We start from the raw sequence: 19000 nt of genomic DNA on the forward strand, positions 1-19000 counted from the left end.
CACAAGCAGAGCCCTCCCGGGCGGCACCGGCACAAGCAGGGGCTGGCTTCCCGCCGCCTCGTCCCCCCGAAGGCGAGCGCTCTGCTCTCCTCGGCCGGCCCTGCGAGGCTGCGGGGAAGGGCAGAGCCCTCTCCCCCTGTCCCTGCGGGACCCCGCTCGGCCCTGCCCTGCTCGCCCAGGTGCTTTCACCCCCCGCGGGTTTTCCACGGCTTTGCTTAGCTCTCCAGGGGATGTTTTTCCTCTTTCTCTCGGCTCCGGTTTTGACCCGTTTGCGTGTCGTGGGGATATTGACTGTACATCATATCTATTGATCAAGGGAGTAATGTACATTATCATACTTTGAAGTAAGAGTGAAGTAAATTAATGAACTGCTTTCTTTCTCTGAAAGCTGACGCTTACCATAAATGTCGCGTTTCTCTCTGCGAGCTGCTCTGAATGATTTTAGCCTGTTGAGAAGGCGTGACAGGCCAGCCCAGAAGGAGGAAGGGGTGGGGGAAGGAGGGAACTCCGTTTAACAAATAAAAAAGAATTAACTTCATTGCTTTGGTCTCCTTCTATAATGATATTCATTTTACAGACCTAACGCACACTTGTTTAAATTTCGGATTTAATTTAATCAATACTATCACCCGCAAAGAGGGGAAGAACATTTCCCAGAGATACTCCCTTGTATGAATGCTTATTAACTTTTTATCTCCACTTTCTTTATCTGCTGGAGATGGGGAGGAACTATTAAGACATAGATCAGAAAGCGTAAGAGCAAAACAAGCATCGTGAGCATTACATTTTAGATGAACACAAAATCGCATTTTGTGGTGTGCCAGGTTAGGTAAAAAGATCGACACGCATTCCTTTCAGCCCCAGAAAGTCTGGGAGACTTTGCCATACACCGGGGAAGTAGAAGCCTTTAGTGATATATCTCTTTTCAGGACAGCCTCGCTGGGTGGGTCTTCCATTCGCATCCGTATTTTGTCTGCACTTGTCTGCCCAGAGGAAACGTGTCCTTTTTTGATCTTTTCGTGTTTGTTTGTTCCGATGCTTGCCTTGACTCCTTTGATTTGGGGTCGAAAATCCTTAATTTTCAGTGCGCTTTTCCTTTAAAAGCACCGTGTGGGAAATTATGAAAAACTCGTTGTAAAAATAGTCGTGGGAGTCTTTACAAGGGAACTCAACTGAGAGGGAGGAAAAAAATAAAAGGCAAATACATCAGAACAGAAATCACAAAACTCCTGCCAGTGGGCATCTCCTGCTACTCTGATAATTTCCCCGAAACTGGAAAAGCAGCAGCTTCTGAACTTTGAGAGCGGTGAGCTGATATTTTCTGAATTGGCCACGGAAACATCTGTAACCTTCCTCCTTTGTATACATTGCCTGCTGGGCAAAGGATTTAAGCAAGCTTACAATTTTGTTTGCATTTGCCTTATTGACCACTGCACTTAAGGGTGCAGTACATCAACATAATATGCAGGTGGTGGCGGCGGCGGGGTGGGGGGGGAGCCAGCAAAGAGAGGTTTTCCAGAAATTAATTAAAACTTTTTTTTCCCCCCCATTTGAAGTTTAATGTACGGGAGGAGATAAATGTTCGTGCCGTTTCTTGAAAACCTGTGGGATCCACTCTCAATAAAGCTAAAATCTATTAGCATTCTGTATGCATCTGCAGCATAAATTTCATTTGAATTTCAAATTTAATAAACCAGGAGGTTTTTAATCATCCCTGGTTTTATTTGTTTGATATTAACATGCTTATTGACCGGGTCTGTTGACCAGTTTGATCATTACAGGACAGCAAAAAGTTAATTAAAACGACCACAGCTCCTTAATCATATCATCTGTCTCATCCATGTCGCTCCCTTTATTACAGCCTATGATGGATAGTCTCCCAGATTAATTTCTCTGTTTCTTCGATTTGGACAACAGCTTTTTGGACCTAATTTACATCCTGGGAACAACTTGCTCAAATCTACCTAACATCTTGAGCCTACAATGTAGATTAGCAATCTCGGAACTTTAGACACAACGATAGCTGTCGCTAACCTTTCGGGAAGGGGGGTGGATTTTCTTGGAGCATACCCCGATTCTCCGCGCTGCGACCGGCAAGCGGACAGAGATGGATAGACCCTTGTACCAGAGGTCCTCGCCTGTCTACAGACAGCGCTACCGGGGTGTAGAGGGGGATTTCTCTTTGAGGAAACAGAGGTCTGTGCTATTTGAAAGGGCGTAGCTGGAAAGATTAAGCTGCGGGCTGTCCACGCCGTGTGCTGAATGTCCGTGTTAGCGAGGGGAAGCGTTTCATGCCACCCTTGCGCCAATTTAGGGGCACACCGGTGGGAACCAGGCTCTCCTGTCGCCTCCCTGGCTGTGCGGCTCCGCTCCGCCGTCTGTCAGGTGTCCAGCGAGGGGGAAGCCTCGCTCCTCGGCGTCCAGCGGCTCCTAGCTCCGCTCCCGCGGTCACGGGGGAAGCCTCTAGGCGGGGGCCTTGTCCTCGCCCTCGCTGGGCTCCGTGCTCTGGAAAAGGCTGCGTTGCCCCCATGTTTGCCCCACCGCCCCGTACCTGCTGCCCTGGGCTGGGTAGGTGGGGGCCAGGAGGTGTCCCCTTCTCCCGACACCTTCACCTAGAATGTGTCACCCGGAAGACTTACGGAGGGGTGACAAACAACTCTCCAGGCGCACGAGGGCTCGGCTTGTTCGGGGAGCCGAGAGAGGGGAATAGGACGTAAAAGAGACAAAACGGCCACCAGCCAGAAAGGACCGTGCTGTGCCTGGCGGTCACTGATAAGAGAGGGTGGTTAATGTCTTCCTTTCACCTCTACCTGCACCTCTGCACTGCTGTGCTTCACCTGGGACGTTTCCCTCCCTGCCTCACTGGTCACTTTCGTGGCGACAGGAGCTCCCTGTCGGGCACAGCGGGAGTGGACGGTGCGTGTGCCCCGCTGCCTCCTCCTACTGCCTGTGTGGGTTTTTTGTCCCGTAGGGGTAAACGTGCCCCAGGTACCCGGTAACCCTGCCGGTGTAAACGTGCCCCAGGTGCCCGGTAACCCTGCCGGTGTAAACGTGCCCCGGGTACCCGGTAACCTTGCCGGTGTCCCCGTCCCGCTGCCCGCCCGCGTTTCCCAGCCTGGGGCGGCCTGACTGCTCCTCCACGCAGCCGGCGGGCAGAGGCGCCCGGTAGAGCCGGGGCTTCTCTCTGCAGAGGGGACACGCCGACCTGTCTGCAACCGGCGGAGGGGATTCGCCATTCACTTCGACGTCTTTCCTCGTTTGTTTATTTATTTGTCTGGATCGGTGCTTAAAAAAAAAAAAAAAAAGCAGCTAGCTGCGTCTCGGAAGTGTCCCTGTAATTAAATTAGCCGGGAAGACACCGCGCACATGCTGGTGTGTGCATGCCTGGGGAGGGAGAGGAAGAGGCACCTTCACACCCACTCTGTTTACATCGCCGGTGCGCGCCTAGATCCGACCCGCATCTCCTCCTTCTTCTCCCCGTTTCTTTCCCTGCCCTCGCCACCCCCCCACGCCCACTCCCGCTCTCCCGGTACGCTATCTCTGAGCTCGCATCGGCTCCTGGGCGGTCATGTAAGTACCGGGAGGCGCCGGCGGGGAGAGCGAGCGCCCGGGCTGAGCGCGCCGGCACCGGGCGGGGCGCAGCGCGGAGCCCCCGCCGCCGCTCCTGCGCTCCTGCCTAGAATAGATTTGTTTAAGCTGCTTTCTGGTTTGTTTTTTTTTTTTTTTTCCCTATTATATATCACCTTCTCCCAGGCACCACTTACAGTTAAAAACTACTAAATTCTTCTCCTCAGCGGTATTGATTTCTTTTCATTCTGCTCCGTTAGGAGAAGAGGTAATGCTTCCAGATTACCCCGCGTCTCCTCCAGACGGTTGACAATTGCAATCGCAGTTTCGGGAAGATAAATGTTACTTTGGGAATTGTGCTTAATTACAAATAATCTAGGAGCTGCTCCGGGTCCGATGGTTTAACCACACTTGTTCAAATCATAGTACAAGCTTTTCAAGAGGGTGCCAAGATATAGTAGCCGTTTGGAAAATCGGTGTGTAAGACAGGACGCTCCCATTAAACAGGGTGCCTGAAGCTGGGTCACGCCCCGAAATACATGCTATTTATTTATAAACATACAACTATATAAATGTATATACACATGGGCGCCTGTGGATATGTGCGCGTATATAAATGTGTGTGACAGACACTCGCATATGCAAATCCTAAAACACTTAAAATCGTAGCCTACAGAGAACATAGAAGAAAAGGAAAGCTTTCTACGCTTGTATGTATGTATGTATTATGTACGTATGTATTTCTTTGTTCTCCCAACCGCACAGAAGTGTCAATCTGGAAAAAAAAAATTAAAGCATTTTTGCTTGCTGCTGTTTGTTGAGTGGAAGAACCCCCTGGTCTTCCAGGAAAGACGTACCTCCGAAGCACTGTGCCAGGAAGGTTTTGCCCTCGTCCGTTCACACACTCAGTGTGCACCACAGCCGTCTCCTGAATGCAGAGCTCCTGCGATTTGACTTGAGAGACCCTAATATTGATATATTTACTGTTCCTCTTACAATGTAGCTGCCACCTTTCCCTGTCGTTATTTGCCTATATGGCAGAGCAATTAGGTCACCCCCTCGCTCCCTCTCCCCCCTCCTTCCCCAGCAGCCTTATTAACTTCGGGAGAGGGAGGCAGACGAGCAGCGGGAGGGAGGCAAGGTGGTGAACAGGTTATTCTCTTAACCCGACCTGGCTGTAGGAGCGAGATGAGCAACACTGAACAGATGTCCCCATTTAAGCCATTCTTTTCCCACATGCCTGCTGGATGCTGCCAGGGCGCAGGAAGCTTGCTGCAGACCTGGCCCATTCCCGGCCATTATGGCCAAGTTATTCTGGACCAGTGAGCACGAACAAAATGGGCTTCAGATCGCGTGCTTGAGAATAATTCGACTCCGAGCCCTGGAAGAGCCCCCTCCCCCCATTTTTTTAAGTGTTGGGGGGTGGACAGGGACGTGTCTCAGCTCTGATCGTAGCAGAAGAACTTCTCAAAAGCCCCTTCCCCCTCCCTCTCTTCGGCAAATATGGTATAATTTACAGAGCAACTTAATAATCCGAGGGCCACCGCAAAAGCCCTTTGCGTTGTAAACCGCTTCTAATTACCTGCCAGAGCAATTAGCTGACTATCACGAAGAAATTAGATCGCTCAATGTAGCATAAATAATGCGAATAATTTTGTAAGGAGAATGGAAAGCGAGACCTGGTGTTTCTTTATAAGGAAATAACACCTCGTACTGTACGAACCCTACATGAACACATATTAATGTCTAGGCATGCACGGAAATGAATCCGAACATGAACCCTCTGGCTTAGATTCAGCACTTTCTTCATTTACATATGCGGGGTGAAAGTCGGCTTCCAGGCGTTTAGATACAGAGCTCTTCCAGATCACAGTAATTAACACATAGCGACTTCAATAGGAAAACCTGTTTTCCAGATGATTTTTACAATGCAGCTTTATGTCTCATTTGGCAGTTTAAATAGCTGGAGTTGTTTTCTGGCTGCATCTCCACTATCATCTGTTGAGCATATTTTGCCTAGAATATTGACCAAAACTTCCGAACCCAATTTTTTTTTTAAACATAGATGACTAATATACTGGACATGCCTAGAGTTTTCGAGAGGTGTGTTTTTGGTTTTTTTTTCTTAACTCATATGGTTAGTTCGTCGAGAAAATGTTATGAATCGCCTTATAAGTTTGTGCTATTTAACAACTTTTATTTTCTTCTTTCTGCATTTCACCTTGAAGGATCGCAAGCCTTTACTCCATTTTCACTACTTCAATATTTGATCTCAAGAGGAAAACGTTTTTTTTTTCCAGTTTAAAATTTACAGGTAGTAGACAGTCTGCAGGGATTTAAATGTATGTGTATAACAATCAGGTTATTAAATTTAAATATTGGCGAAATATTTGTTGACGCTGCTGGATCTACAGCTGCGGAATTGAGGAAGGAGTTTGTGCCCAGGAGTATGCTGTAATGAAAGTGCCTTTACAGAAGAATTCAGCTAAAGTGGATTGAATTTGCTTCCGTTGTGTTTCCCCCTCTACCCCCGCCCCCGTACTGAGAAAAGTGCTAGTCATAAAGCGAGACGTGAAGGTGCCTGATCCTAGTGAAGATCATCCCAGCCCAAACTGCAGCTGCTTACTGCTCGCAGGCGCTCAGGGATTTAGCGTAACTCGTTAGGAGTGCTCCGGGCTAAGGATAAACACAACTAATTTGGTTTATCTTTGATAAATAGGAGCAGCAGCGTACACGGTGATTCTTTAAATGCGTCTTCGAAGGGGGGCAAAAGCCGAGTGTAAGATCAGATCTTTCATAACTTTTCAGAGCGTCTCTTTCCTCAGGCTCGGGCACTAACGCAGCAGATATTAAGTGACTGGTCAGACACCCTTGTCCCTAGGTTGTCTCCGGAAAGCTGGAATTTTCGCTGAACAAGGTTTCTAAGCTTCTCCAGGTCTGATGGGGACTGCTCAGCTGTTCCGTAGCCCCCACGTAGCACACTCGGAATTGTACAGCATGTTTAACGATTCTTGCTCGTCGGCTAATTAGAGAGGGCTTTGAAGCTCCATTACCGGCAACAAAATTATTGCGGTCAGTTTAGGCCAAATTCTGCGGTTCTTAATGGAGCGAAACTCCCATTGAAGTCAATGGGACAGAAGTCAATGGACGTTGTGCTTTATTAAGGAGCACAGAATGTGTCCCTTTGTGATTTAGAGATTAAAAATCGGTTTTGGTAAGAAGTTAAGACGGTCACACTCCCGAGGCAGGATCTCACCCGCGCCCCGGCTAGGGCTCGATCTCTTTCCACCGGGCGGGCTGAGCCCCGCGGCTCCCCAGGGACGACGCCGAGGGCAGGATCGGTGCCGGGGGTTATTAATCATCAACAGCGGCCAGACAAAAGAGCTTTTCCGGCTGTTCTGAAAGGACCAAAACTTCGCTCTCCCGGGGGCTTCAGGCCCCCGGGGCCGGCGGGACTGTCAGTGCTGAGGGAGGAATTCGGTCCATTCCGCGGCCCCGGCTCTCACTGTCCCCTGGCGCGTACAGGGCGCGTCCCCTCCCTCCCCTCCACGGCGCTCTGTCCCTCCGCTCGCCGTGGCTGATGTCCGCAGTCACCGACCAAAGAGGTCCGCTTCCCGAGGGAGGCTTTGGATGCCGAGAGTCCTGCAGGAGGACACAGGAAGCGGCCCCTTCAGAGCCCGCAAGCAGCTCACACCCCGTTTGGACACCAGCACAGCAGGGCTTGGGAAGTCCCGTTCCTAACCCTGACCACCCACCCGCTGCTATCGACGTGATCTGACAGCTAAACTCTGAGCTCGGGTTTAAGGTGCAGCTCTGGGCTAACCCTTGATCTCTCAAATGGAGTTTGGTTGTGCATTATTAAAAATTTCCTTATTATGGGGGCGAAATAGCACTGGACAAGCGGAAAAGCCCGTTTTACAAAACTGAAGGAAATGCTGCAGGTCACTGAAATATGGCTATAGTTCAATATCCTTCCTTTTTGAGATAGAAGAGGGGTGAGACATAGAAATCTTTCTTTCGTCTTGTTATTGCCCTAGTGGAAAGTAAAAGCCTCCAGGAAAACTTCACAGCGTTTTTCTCAGAACGCAGAGGAGCACACACAGCTGATCCTCTAGGAAGCTGTGCACAATTAAGACTCATTTTCTTTCTGCTGGAACAATTAATTGTACAAATGAAAGGTCAGGCATGTGCTTTTCCCATGTTTATCAACCACAATAATGAGCCCCTTCTATTTTTTCCCCCAGCGCATTATATTGCAATAAAGCGCTATGGCAGTGCCGTCTCTCTGGGTAAACCTCCTCTAAGGCGATGCGGCCGGGGCGAGGGGTACGTACATGTATGTACGCACATACATTTAAGAGGGACTCAATGGCCGAGGCGAAGGCAGATGCGAGGTGTGAGAAGCGAGGGCTTGCCCAGCCCCTCCGTTCCCGCACACTGGCGGCGGAAAGGCGCCTTTTCCCCGGAGCGCTCCCGGAGTGCCGCCGGCCGGGAGGGCTGAGCCCGGAGGGACGGCCCTGCCTCCCGGGGTTTCTGCGTTTCTCCCGGTTTGGGTTACTTTTGTAGCGGGGGGAACTCCTCCTCCTTCTCCGAGGATCCAAATCACCTCGGCAAATTCTTCTCGCTTTCCTCCACATCATAAATCCACCCCCGAAGAGATAGGCTGGCAACTCCTCCACATCCATGACATTACACGATTCTTCTGCTCACATCTTCAAGAATACACCAAGTACCTGCCAATTCTAAAAAAAAATTCAAGAGGCTCCACTTTTTCATGCCGGCTCAATACAGATTCATTGACTACATATAGTAGCAACCTTTGGAAACACAAATATGATAATCTATATTTTCACCAGCAGGTTCACTTATTTTTCCTATTACTTGGGGAACAGGCAAGTCACCCACTGGGATTGTGCTTGGGGGAACACAACTAGTGTTGTCAAGGTGTTTTTCTCCCAGCTGATACATTGCCCTTCATGCAACTATCCAGGATATCTACCCCTTGTAACGTTCTCCTCAACCTCACTGCCCACGATCACAGTGGATGAATTTTTCACTCCTGACACATGTGAGGTGATGGAGGAGAATAACCCTACTGAAGCAGTCTGACATGTGCTGTGTCTGTCCAGGTGACCAGGTCTACTTTGATTATTTTATCATGTTGTCCTAAGATACCCAGAAGGTTTCTCAGAAGAGTCAATCTCCATTAGGACCCAAAACATGGGTCTATTTCTCCTTGGGTGGGAACCTTTGCCCTATTTCTTGCAACATTTGTAAAAGGGTGCCTTGTGTACACCTGGCAGTTGTGGACAGGCAAGTGTGGTTTAAACCAGCAGGAGGCTCTGAATGCCTTAAGCTGGATTTGGATTTAGGGTCATCACCGTAATGAACCCAAGATAAACATCCATCTGGAAGGGGAAGAGCTCTGCTGTGCAGGATGCAACGGCCAAAGTAGTGACAGCGCTGCATCCCATGAGACCGAATCCAAAGAGAATGTGCAGACTGAGATTTTAGATCCACTGGATGCAGAGCAGTGATGCTGCACAAGGAGAAGCCAACACCATTGCTCCTGGGGTGTGTAGCTAATTGTCTAGCAACTGCTCCGTATCTGAGCTGTATGGTAAAAGGCCAGAATGATTTCTGGTAGAAAAACTCATTGCTCCTATGAAAGGATGCTCATTTTTGTGCAAACGTAAAATTGCTCTTCAAACACTGAGCAGTCTCAGACAAAGTTTGCTATAGTGGCCTGTTTCATAGCAGGAAGGAATAAATGGTAACGATGCAAGTGCTGACTTTGGGCACAGTGGGGTAGAGGGCTGTCCCCGAGCTGGAAATAACACTGAGATAAACACGAGTCACGCCGAGATGGCCGGGCCAAAGCATGGGGAAACACCCCTATCCCTGTGGGAGGGATTCCTGAGTTCCGGCAGAGTGCCTGGGCTTCCCTGTCAGACTGTGGCCGTGACCTGCGCGACCCGCAGCCCCCTGTCCCAAATCACAGGGACGCACACCGGCCACCGCACCTGTACGTGAAGCCCAGCCCCGCAGCGTGCCCAGAGCGAGTGCCCAGCCCGTCCGCCACAACCCTCGCCTTATCCCTCCGGGAGCGCCTGCGGACAGCCCGAGCCGGCGGGCCCGGCCCCGGTGCGCTGCCCCGAGCTCCGCTCACCGCCTCCCCCTCAATCACGGCCGCCCCGCTGACAGGCTGGGAGGGCGCCGCACAAAAGGCGCGGGCGGGCGCGGCCCTCCCCGCCCGGCCCCCGCCCGCCCCCCGGGCCGGCCCGGCCCCCGCCCGGCCCGCCCCGCTCCGCCCCCGCCGCGGGAGCCGCGCCCGCACGGGCGGCCGCGCTCGGGGCCGGGGCCGCCGCCAGCCCGAGCGGCGCAGCGAACGCAAACCACGCTCTTCCGAAGCGACAGAGCCTGTGCAGGGGGAGAGCGGTAAAGCACCCGCCTCCCTGTGCTCCGGTTCAGCGTGATGTAGCTAATTGGAAGGAACCCATTGACTAGGAAAGGTGTGTAATCACACCATAGCTTGTACGTGGACTCAGTTTTTCAGACACTGCGATTCAAAATTGACTTTCATGGCATAAACTACTTTTTTTCCCCTCAAATGTTCTCGGCTAATGAAAAATGGATTGTGCTGTAAAGAACGACCCTTTAAATATCACTTTGTGTAATGCTATATTAAAAGTAGATAAAAGAGATATCAAATGCTAAATGGATTTTCTGAAATGGCTGAAGTCCATTCGTTGGTGATTAGAAATCTGTTTACACCAAAAAATTCTCTCACAGGCAGAAAGTTTAAAGTAATTTTTTATTAGGATGCAGTCAGTGTTTTGTATATGATAGCAGTAAGCATTAATTAGATCTTGCACAGATTTCAGGATGGCTTCAAGTACGAATTTAGGAACCTGGTATGTTCAGTCGTAAAGACACATTTCATTCCATGGGGAAAAGTGACATTAAGTCTATGCTACATTTTTGTGGAATTACTGTTTCCACAGAATCATTCAACAGACATCATGTTAGTAGTTATTAATTTATTCATCTACTTTCACTATGCTAGGAATACTGCCTTCAGCTGTTAAAGAAGCAGCTGGCTTTTTTATACAAATAAACTGGGCTCTGAGACTGTCAATCTTCTTTGTTTGACAGAGAGGAGTTCCTGCCCACACTGAAAGAATAGCTCAACATCTGTCATCCCATTCTCTGCAATGGCCCAAAATCAGGAAGACTACATCTGTCCTCTTCCTTTCAGATACTTCTGGGAGACAGAGGTAGGAGGACTGTGTATTTGGTCAGCGTGTTCATCAAGCATTAAGCAACCTCTCTACAAGCCCTTTCATGTAATTGTATTGTTTTTCCACTGCTTGAACAGTAGAATTTGCAGTAGGTCTTTGGAATTTTGATCCTACTATGAGTTTTTTGGGTTTTTGTTGGTTTTAGTTTAGTCTGCATTTGTTAATAAAACACATTTTAGTTGTAATTAAAGTGTTTAGCAGTAATTTATACCTAGGCATGTGGTCCATGGCCATGTTAATTGCAGATATATACATGAATGAGCATAAAGCAGAAAATATTTATTCTTACAGGTTAGGAATTACACTACAGTGGTGAGTGATGGAGGAAGACGAAAATGAGCGATGTAATTTAGCTTATTCTTTGCAAGCTCAAAAGTGGCGTCTTTTGACATAGCTGTGTGTGGAGCAGAGGAGAGAGGGAAAGGGTGGAGGAGGAAGAGAAGGGAATGGAAGAGGCTGGGAAGAATGTGTTATTATATAAAAGAAATGCTTAACCTCATTATCTCTGGTTTAATATCCAGTAAATTTGTCAAAAGCAAAAAGAAACAAATGAACAAAAATATCAAACAAACAAACAAATAGAAAAAAAACTTTAATCCCTGAACTCAGAATAGAAATTAAAGTAATTTTTAAATTAATTGTAATGTCCTCTTCCAGTTGTAGACAAGCTAGTAGTGAATAGTGGAATGTGCACTCCTTTTCTTATCACAATTAAGAGCTACTGTGATGAACCTCCGAGTCCCATCCAGCAGCAGTTGTGTGAAGAAAACACCTCTGTGACCTACAATTTCAGCTTCACAGTCCTAAGATTTGGGGAAAGCACGAAGTGCAAAATGCTCTGAGGGATTCAGGCATTGTGACATTCAGCTCTGCTGTCCAGGGGAATCCACCCTCTGAAGTCAGGCAGTCAGCTGCCTGTCACTGCCTGGTGGCAGGTAGGCTGTGGTGACATGGTGATTCGGATGTGGCTTGCATCCATGCTGCCCCTGAGGGAGCAGCTCAGCAGCTCAGTCACTCTGTTACCTTCTGCTTTGATTCTTGGAGCTCTAACCTCTGTTTATCTGCTCTTCTAAAAAGAATGCAGAAGGAGGCAGTTTCTTAGTAAGGCTGGTTCACTGATTCATTTAACATTCAATTGATTCATTAAACATTTTCTAAATAAAAATAAATTAATTACATTTTCCACAGAAATGCCAATCTAATCTCAAGGCATTTACTCATTTCAAGTCCTAGAATGAGACCTTACTATACTGTATCAGATTATACTTAAATGAGATTATAATGTGCCACCACCAATTGCAAATATGGTACTAAGTTTGCATAAAAAGATCAAAAATATTTCTATTATTATTATTTACAGATAGAAGAATGATCTTGGTTCCATAGCTGGACCAATCCAGAAAAGAATCCCACAGAAATAGGAAAACCTCCCGCACTGCAGAAGAGAATCATGAAAAATGAGATCCTACTTTCCCTCCGGTCTCCCTGGTTCAGGAACTAAAATTCTACCTTCCATTTCCTCTGCTTCTTTTCATGTGCATACCAAACTTGTCTCTGCCCTGTGTGGACTGAAGTACTTGTCTTCATCTAGGCCCCCAGATTTTTGGAGACAGGAATTGATCTGGTTCCTCCTCAGGTCTCTGTTTCCATAGGGTTGGAATCTTAGGGATGGAGTGAAGATATCAGTCAAAAGGACAATAGCTTAAAGGAAGGAAAGGGACTTGCTAGACTGCCCAAAGGTGAATATCTTCCTGCATGTGTCTGCTGGGGGAGACAACATATAACTGAATTGGTTGTTGGCCTTCTCTCATTGCTCAGAAAAGACAGTCGTGTCAGATGTTGTATTCAGAAAGTAAACTAAGCCAGCCCTGGACTGGACATTTAATTTTCCAATAGAAATGTTCCAGTAAGTTTTCTCCAGATCACTGTGTATAGAAGTTTTCCTGTGCTTTGTCACTGAAGGCAAGCAAACCGTTGCCAGTTCTGCATGGCCTTCTCATGAGATGATAAAGATTAAATATTTTGCATTTTCCTTCTGATTTATGAGTTTGGGGTGTACTCATTTTACGCCTTCTTTTTTGTGAAACAGTGCAGAATAGAAGTTATTTTTGTTGTGTGCATTTTTAATGAGAGCTGTGAATTTTGCAACAGCATTTTCTTCTGAGGTTTGTAGCTTGGAAAAAACATGAAATATAGTGACACAATAGAATTGCAAGAGTTATAAACATTGTAACTAGCCTTGGGGATGTTTTGACTGAGTCCCTCCTCCAAATCTTTTCAAGGAAGCAGATCCTGAAAGTTAATAAGCTTAGGAAGATTTTAATGAGCACATAGACACTGAAGCAACTCAGAGAATTTGCCTTTGTCTTATGAAAAGGGATCACAATTAAACTCCTTATTACTTATGACGTGTAGTTTGTGCTTTGGATTGGCAACCTTCAAAGGTATGTTATTGCGATTTGTTAAATTATATGAAATAGGTAGAGAAAAATAAGCAGCCTTTAATGACCTGGCCAATACTGTTACTTTGTCAGATTCTAGAAAATCATTGTTGAGGTAAGGAACAACATTGCCATTTATTACATCAGAACGTGATAAAATAGCATTTACATTCTCATAATGACAGAATAAAAATAATGTAACAAAGAAAACACTTCCTAACATGGTTACCCTAATCTGCATACAAGTCAACAACATTCAAAAAACTGACACTTGGATAGTTTTGTGCATCCATTTCTGGCTTGGATTGCAGAGTGGCTTCTGAGACCCTTTAGCACCCATACTATCCCACAGCCTGTAGGAGCTATGCCATGAGCTGTCCTCTTGCTGTCTCTGGTCCCACTGAGAGCCTGACACACTGAGGACTGCAACACTCACCACTGGATTGCTCCAACCCTAATCCAATCCATTTTATTCTGTGCTAAAATGCAGACAGGAGTTGAGTCTAGGAACTGATTCAATCTCTTCACCCCTGTCTTTGCTTTATCAAGAAATGTTGCTGCTGAGGTGAGGTACCTCTCTCTCAGCTGAACAAGATGCTATTACCTCCAAATTTAAGACTGTATTTTTTTTAACCACATAATTTATTTAATAATTATACTATGGTCTCTGCAATGTGAAAACAGATCTCTTATAAAAAGAGGAGACTTTGATTCCAAAGATTATTTGGGATCTAGACCTTTTAAGGAAAAGGAAAGCAAAAGTTGAGTGCCAACTGTATTGTTAACCCTGCACTTTACAAAGAGAGTCTCTCCATGAAATAGTGAGCAGGCAGGGACCACCTTTAGGGACATGTGTCATGGGTGGTTGCACAGGTCACCACAACGCAGGGCCGCTATTCACACAGAGTGAGAATGTTGCAGTGTCATGCCTGTGCTGCTGATTCAGCTCCTTATCAGCTCCTGGCTTGGAGCTTTGATAGCTGATGTGACAAACCATAAATAATGGAGGGTCAAGCTGAGCAATGTTGTTCACTCTGACCTTCTAATACTTCTGGCTTATTAGATCAGTCATTAGCGTTTCAACAGGCTGCTGAGAAACAGAGTACAGTGGCTTTAGCTGCCAAATCCTCCCCTATTCACAGACAGCCTCTCTGTGTAGGTATTAAATGCATCCCAGGGAAAAAAGTCGTATGTTCCGTGAAAGGAAATCAATTTACAAAATAGGGTGAAAATTGCAGAATAGCCAAATATAGAATATGGCCATGTATAAAGAGAATCTATCAGCAAAAAGCCCCAACCTATTACCACCCCCTGGAGCCTCTCCAAACAATAACCTAAAAAGGAGCTCAATAGTTATCAGGGAAAATCCTTTTTTTTTTTTTTTTTAACCAAAGGGATATGAGTAATACTGTAAGAAAAGAAGGCAATGAAGATGGTCAGAATCGGACAAGGAATAAATATACTGTCATTGTCCAACCTCTGCCTCCTCCAAAGTTCTGAAGTTGAGGAAGTTCAGTAGTTTCCATTTTAAGGCTCTGTATTTATAATGTTGTGAATTTTTCCATTAAAACTGTGAAATTTTCCATACCAGTGGTCTGCCAAATCTTAAAACTTTAAAATAGTTTAAAGAAAAAAATACTTCAAAATCTCATAAATTCCAAAATTAATTTTATAAGCAAGCATATTTTAGCTAATTTTAAGAATTATCTTACAATTATTTTCTTGAATGCATCTAAATGGGCTTAAAAAAGGAAGATATAGCATCATAAGTGCTACACTAGAAGGAAAAAGACATGCCATTAGCACAAGCTTCTGTCAAGATTTGCCTCAAGATTTTATGGCTGCTAAAGCAAACAGGGCTAGATGCCAGGTACACCCCTTATGTGGGTTTATATGGAGCTCCATGACCACCAATGCTGTTGCCCCTATGTTATCTTGCCTTATAGGAGGGGATGTTGTCAATCACAAGCTGACAGCCATGCCAAAGAGCCACTCCGAACAACAGTGTTGCTCTACACAGCAAAAATCCTGTTTAGTTTTAAAAAACAAAGGGTTAAAAAACTGTATACTAAAAATTAGTACCAAAAAAACTCTGAAGATTATGCATTCAACTGAGAGATTGGAAATGGACAGAATTAAGCTTTTCTTGTCAGCCCTAAGTGTCCTCTTTCATGCTGTGTATCAGTCTTAAAATGAGCAGTCTTTTTGTTTTTCGTTTTTCCTACAGCATTCACACTTTGTCAGGCACAGGGGTTTCCTGGGGTACTGTAACATAGAAGACTGTCATCTGCTCGAGTATCATGAAAAAATTGAGAAGCTGCCACAAATGAAACCAGAACAGGGAGACAGCAAGCTCTCTTCTGAACACAGCTCTATGTTATGATGGATAAAAGGATTCTCCTGGAACCGTAGCTCCAGAAGTGAACCCTCATCTGTCCTGATTTTGTCTCTTCTGTAGACTCATGTTCCCCATGTGATTCAAGTGAAAGTTTTATAGGTGGAATGCACTTTTGTATTCCTTATTTCCTGAGTGCACAACTTCATACACTCAGGACTGATTCACAGAAGTGCTGAGTACTCACAGATGCTGCTGAAATCAATGGAGCTTATCCTTTAGACATATAAAATAATATTAAAAAGCTAAGCATCTTGGAAAATCTAGCTCTGAGTACATCATGTTGAGGACCCCAAATTAGTAGATATTTTTATCAATCTTGGCCATAATGGCTCAACACTTCAGTTCCCCATCTGTAAAGTAAGTCTAATAGTACAGTCTCACTTCTCAGGTTTGAAGGTAAATTAATTAGTATTTGGGAAGCACTCAGAAACTCTACTAGAGAATGTTACAGAAACACCCATAAAGATATTAATAATTCAGTATTCTGCACAGGGTTTGAATGATGTGCAGTAAGGAAGGCATGGAGCTACATATTGAGTGATAAGAATAAAAAGAATATTGAACAGCTGCTCACTCTGGGAGCATCGTCCATCCTATGAACTGAATGATGTATGTGTCTCTGCAGTTAAAGACTTATTATCATGCATATGTGCAACGAGCTCAAATTAAAGTTGCAAAAGCAAGCTTAATTCTGATTTTTCTGAAGTTGAGGGGGCTTAAATTTGCAACATGCACATACTTTCAATGTAAACATTTTGTGTGATCATCTCTGTACTTTCATGTTTTCCTCCTGAGGACGTGAAAAGTTTCCTGTGTCAGTGAACCCAGTTGTCACTTACATAAAGCATTCATGTGGCCTGGGTCACTCTGGGAACAGATGTATTGATTTTCCAGGGACCAACACCAGGGGCAAGTTTGGTTTGAACCATCTTCTTTATCTGATTGCATAATTTTGTAGTGGCTGCTGGGGAAAAGTGAGGTATTAAGTATGTACAGGGCAAGAGAAGCAAGCTTGTCTTTTGGCTTTACTTTGTGTCAGGTTTTTTTGGTGGTTAATGTAGCATTGGGAGAATCACATAAACTTCCATCCCAGAAATGAAGTTATTGCCAAGGCAAAAATTCCTATATTTACATATAAATGTCCCCATTCAGCATGAATGAATACCTTTCTCATTTGTAATGAAGTAGCAACATCCACGACAATCATATTCTAAGACAGAGATGTTAGATTAAACTGACTGTACGTATCTTTGGATGTAAACCCAATCTTTCAGAAAATCTACCTGATCCAAATGAATAATCCTTACCAAACATGTTCTGAATTATGACCAGATTTCTATATAAGATTACTTGATATCAACAAAAGACCTCTGTAATACAGAAAAAGGACTGCTGGCTCCTTCTGTCTCACTCAAGGATGTAGGCCCATTTTTAGTGTGTCATCTATGTTTAGATCAAAGGCTTGGATTTTCCCAGTGACCTGGAGCAGTCAGTAGACATTGTGGCTTTCTGTTATTTGTGACCAAACCACAATCCACTATTTTTAAACCTGCCATCTACTTTTCACTTTGAGTTCTGGAAAGAGAGAGAGTGGTATTTTAAATTTTGTTTAATCGGTCATGTAATGACAATTAAAAATATCTGCCTCTCCCCTTTCTTTATTCTCATTTTACCCCAGATTTCATAACAAATATATTGGATTTCCAACTAGTTGTAGTCCTGTTCCACATTATATTTTCTTGTTATGCTAACTCAAAGATTATTTCAGAGAAAACTGTATCATCCCTTGTCAGGACGCAATTTAAAATATTATATCATATTGTTTTAAGCAGGCTCTTAATTTTGCTTGCACTTCTAAATGCTTTTCTGGACATAGATACATTTCTGAGGAGAAAACAGTAATGTTTATTTAAACAACTCTCTTTTCTCCCTTTTACTTTTTTTTTTTCCAGAAACATAACTTATTATCTACTCCAAGATTAAAAGCATTCTAAACCATATCAGCTACGAGAAATAGCTATCTTGTTGATTTTCAGAAAGTCTACAATACTCCATCTAATGTATTCAATGAATTATTTATTTCTTAAAGAGATACAATAAATCTTCACCTAGTGTATTTGATGATTTTCATAGCAGGAATAATAAGTAATATGATTTGAGTGTGATTGGAACAGGTACCAGGAGGGGGGGAAGGGAGGTCAATTTAGACTATTTACCAAGCACATTGAAAGACATTGCATCTGTAAAGACACTGGACCTTGCTAGTCATTTAAAGTTTCCAGGTGAAGAAGTTGATGTATTTCCACTGAAAATAAAGATCAGCAATTACTTCAATACTTATATTTTAAAGGAGCAGCTTAGGTGCAAAAGCACAATGGTGGTGTTCACTGGCATTGTTCCCTGTTACATTGGAGTGGTTCTGAGTAATTCCATTGATTTCAGTGGACTTTCGTTGGGCTAACTGAGAATAGAATCTGACTCCATGTTAGCTGGGGGTGGGGAAAGTGACAGGAATATAAATAACTCCAGATGAGTATTTGAATTACAAATACTCGGCAACATGGTTTCTATCTGTTAAGAATGGTCATACCAAGTCATGAAAGTTCTGGATACATCCTCTCCTGTTTAGTTCATGCAGTTATAAAAAAGATAAAAAAATAAAGCACTGCTCAGTGGCAGCTGTTTTTGATGCTGATATTATATACTGTTGATGTCATATTCTGAAGATCAGAGGATCTCTAGAGTACCTCAGAAGTGTGCTGTCCCATTCAGACTTTGAATCAACCAAAAGTTATAGCTTAGTCGAATTTTTTCTTGGCAGGTAGTGAGAGAAGTTGGTGAGTCCCCTGTCCCACTGCTGTGTGTCTACAGAGTGACAAACAGCTGAGCAAACAGTTAGGAGCATGAACACCAAGCCTTTAGATTTTAATGTTTTACAAGATATTCAAAGGAATCATGCAGAATATCTCTATGCATCATGCAGGAATTTCAGGGTTTAACAATTCCTTGCCTCGCCATGCTTTGCCTTACCTTGCTTTCCCTGTCTCTCCATCCACTGCATTCATCTCTAACTTTTACTGATGAGATGGAGACCCTGGTTCAATCAGAGCATAAGATTTTAATATAATACCTTACTCCTCTTGCCTTCTTGTTTAAGCAGGTATATTTTACACAGAATACCTGCTGTGGGATCTTGCTCTAGATCTAGAATTAGCAGCAAAGCACTAACTGGTACCAGCTCTCTCTATATTTACCTGTATCCATCATCCATTCACCTCTGAGGCCTCTTCACA

The sequence above is a fragment of the Zonotrichia leucophrys genome, chromosome 2, assembly GCF_028769735.1.
Source record: "Zonotrichia leucophrys gambelii isolate GWCS_2022_RI chromosome 2, RI_Zleu_2.0, whole genome shotgun sequence".
In the NCBI taxonomy this organism is placed as follows: Eukaryota; Metazoa; Chordata; class Aves; order Passeriformes; family Passerellidae; genus Zonotrichia; species Zonotrichia leucophrys.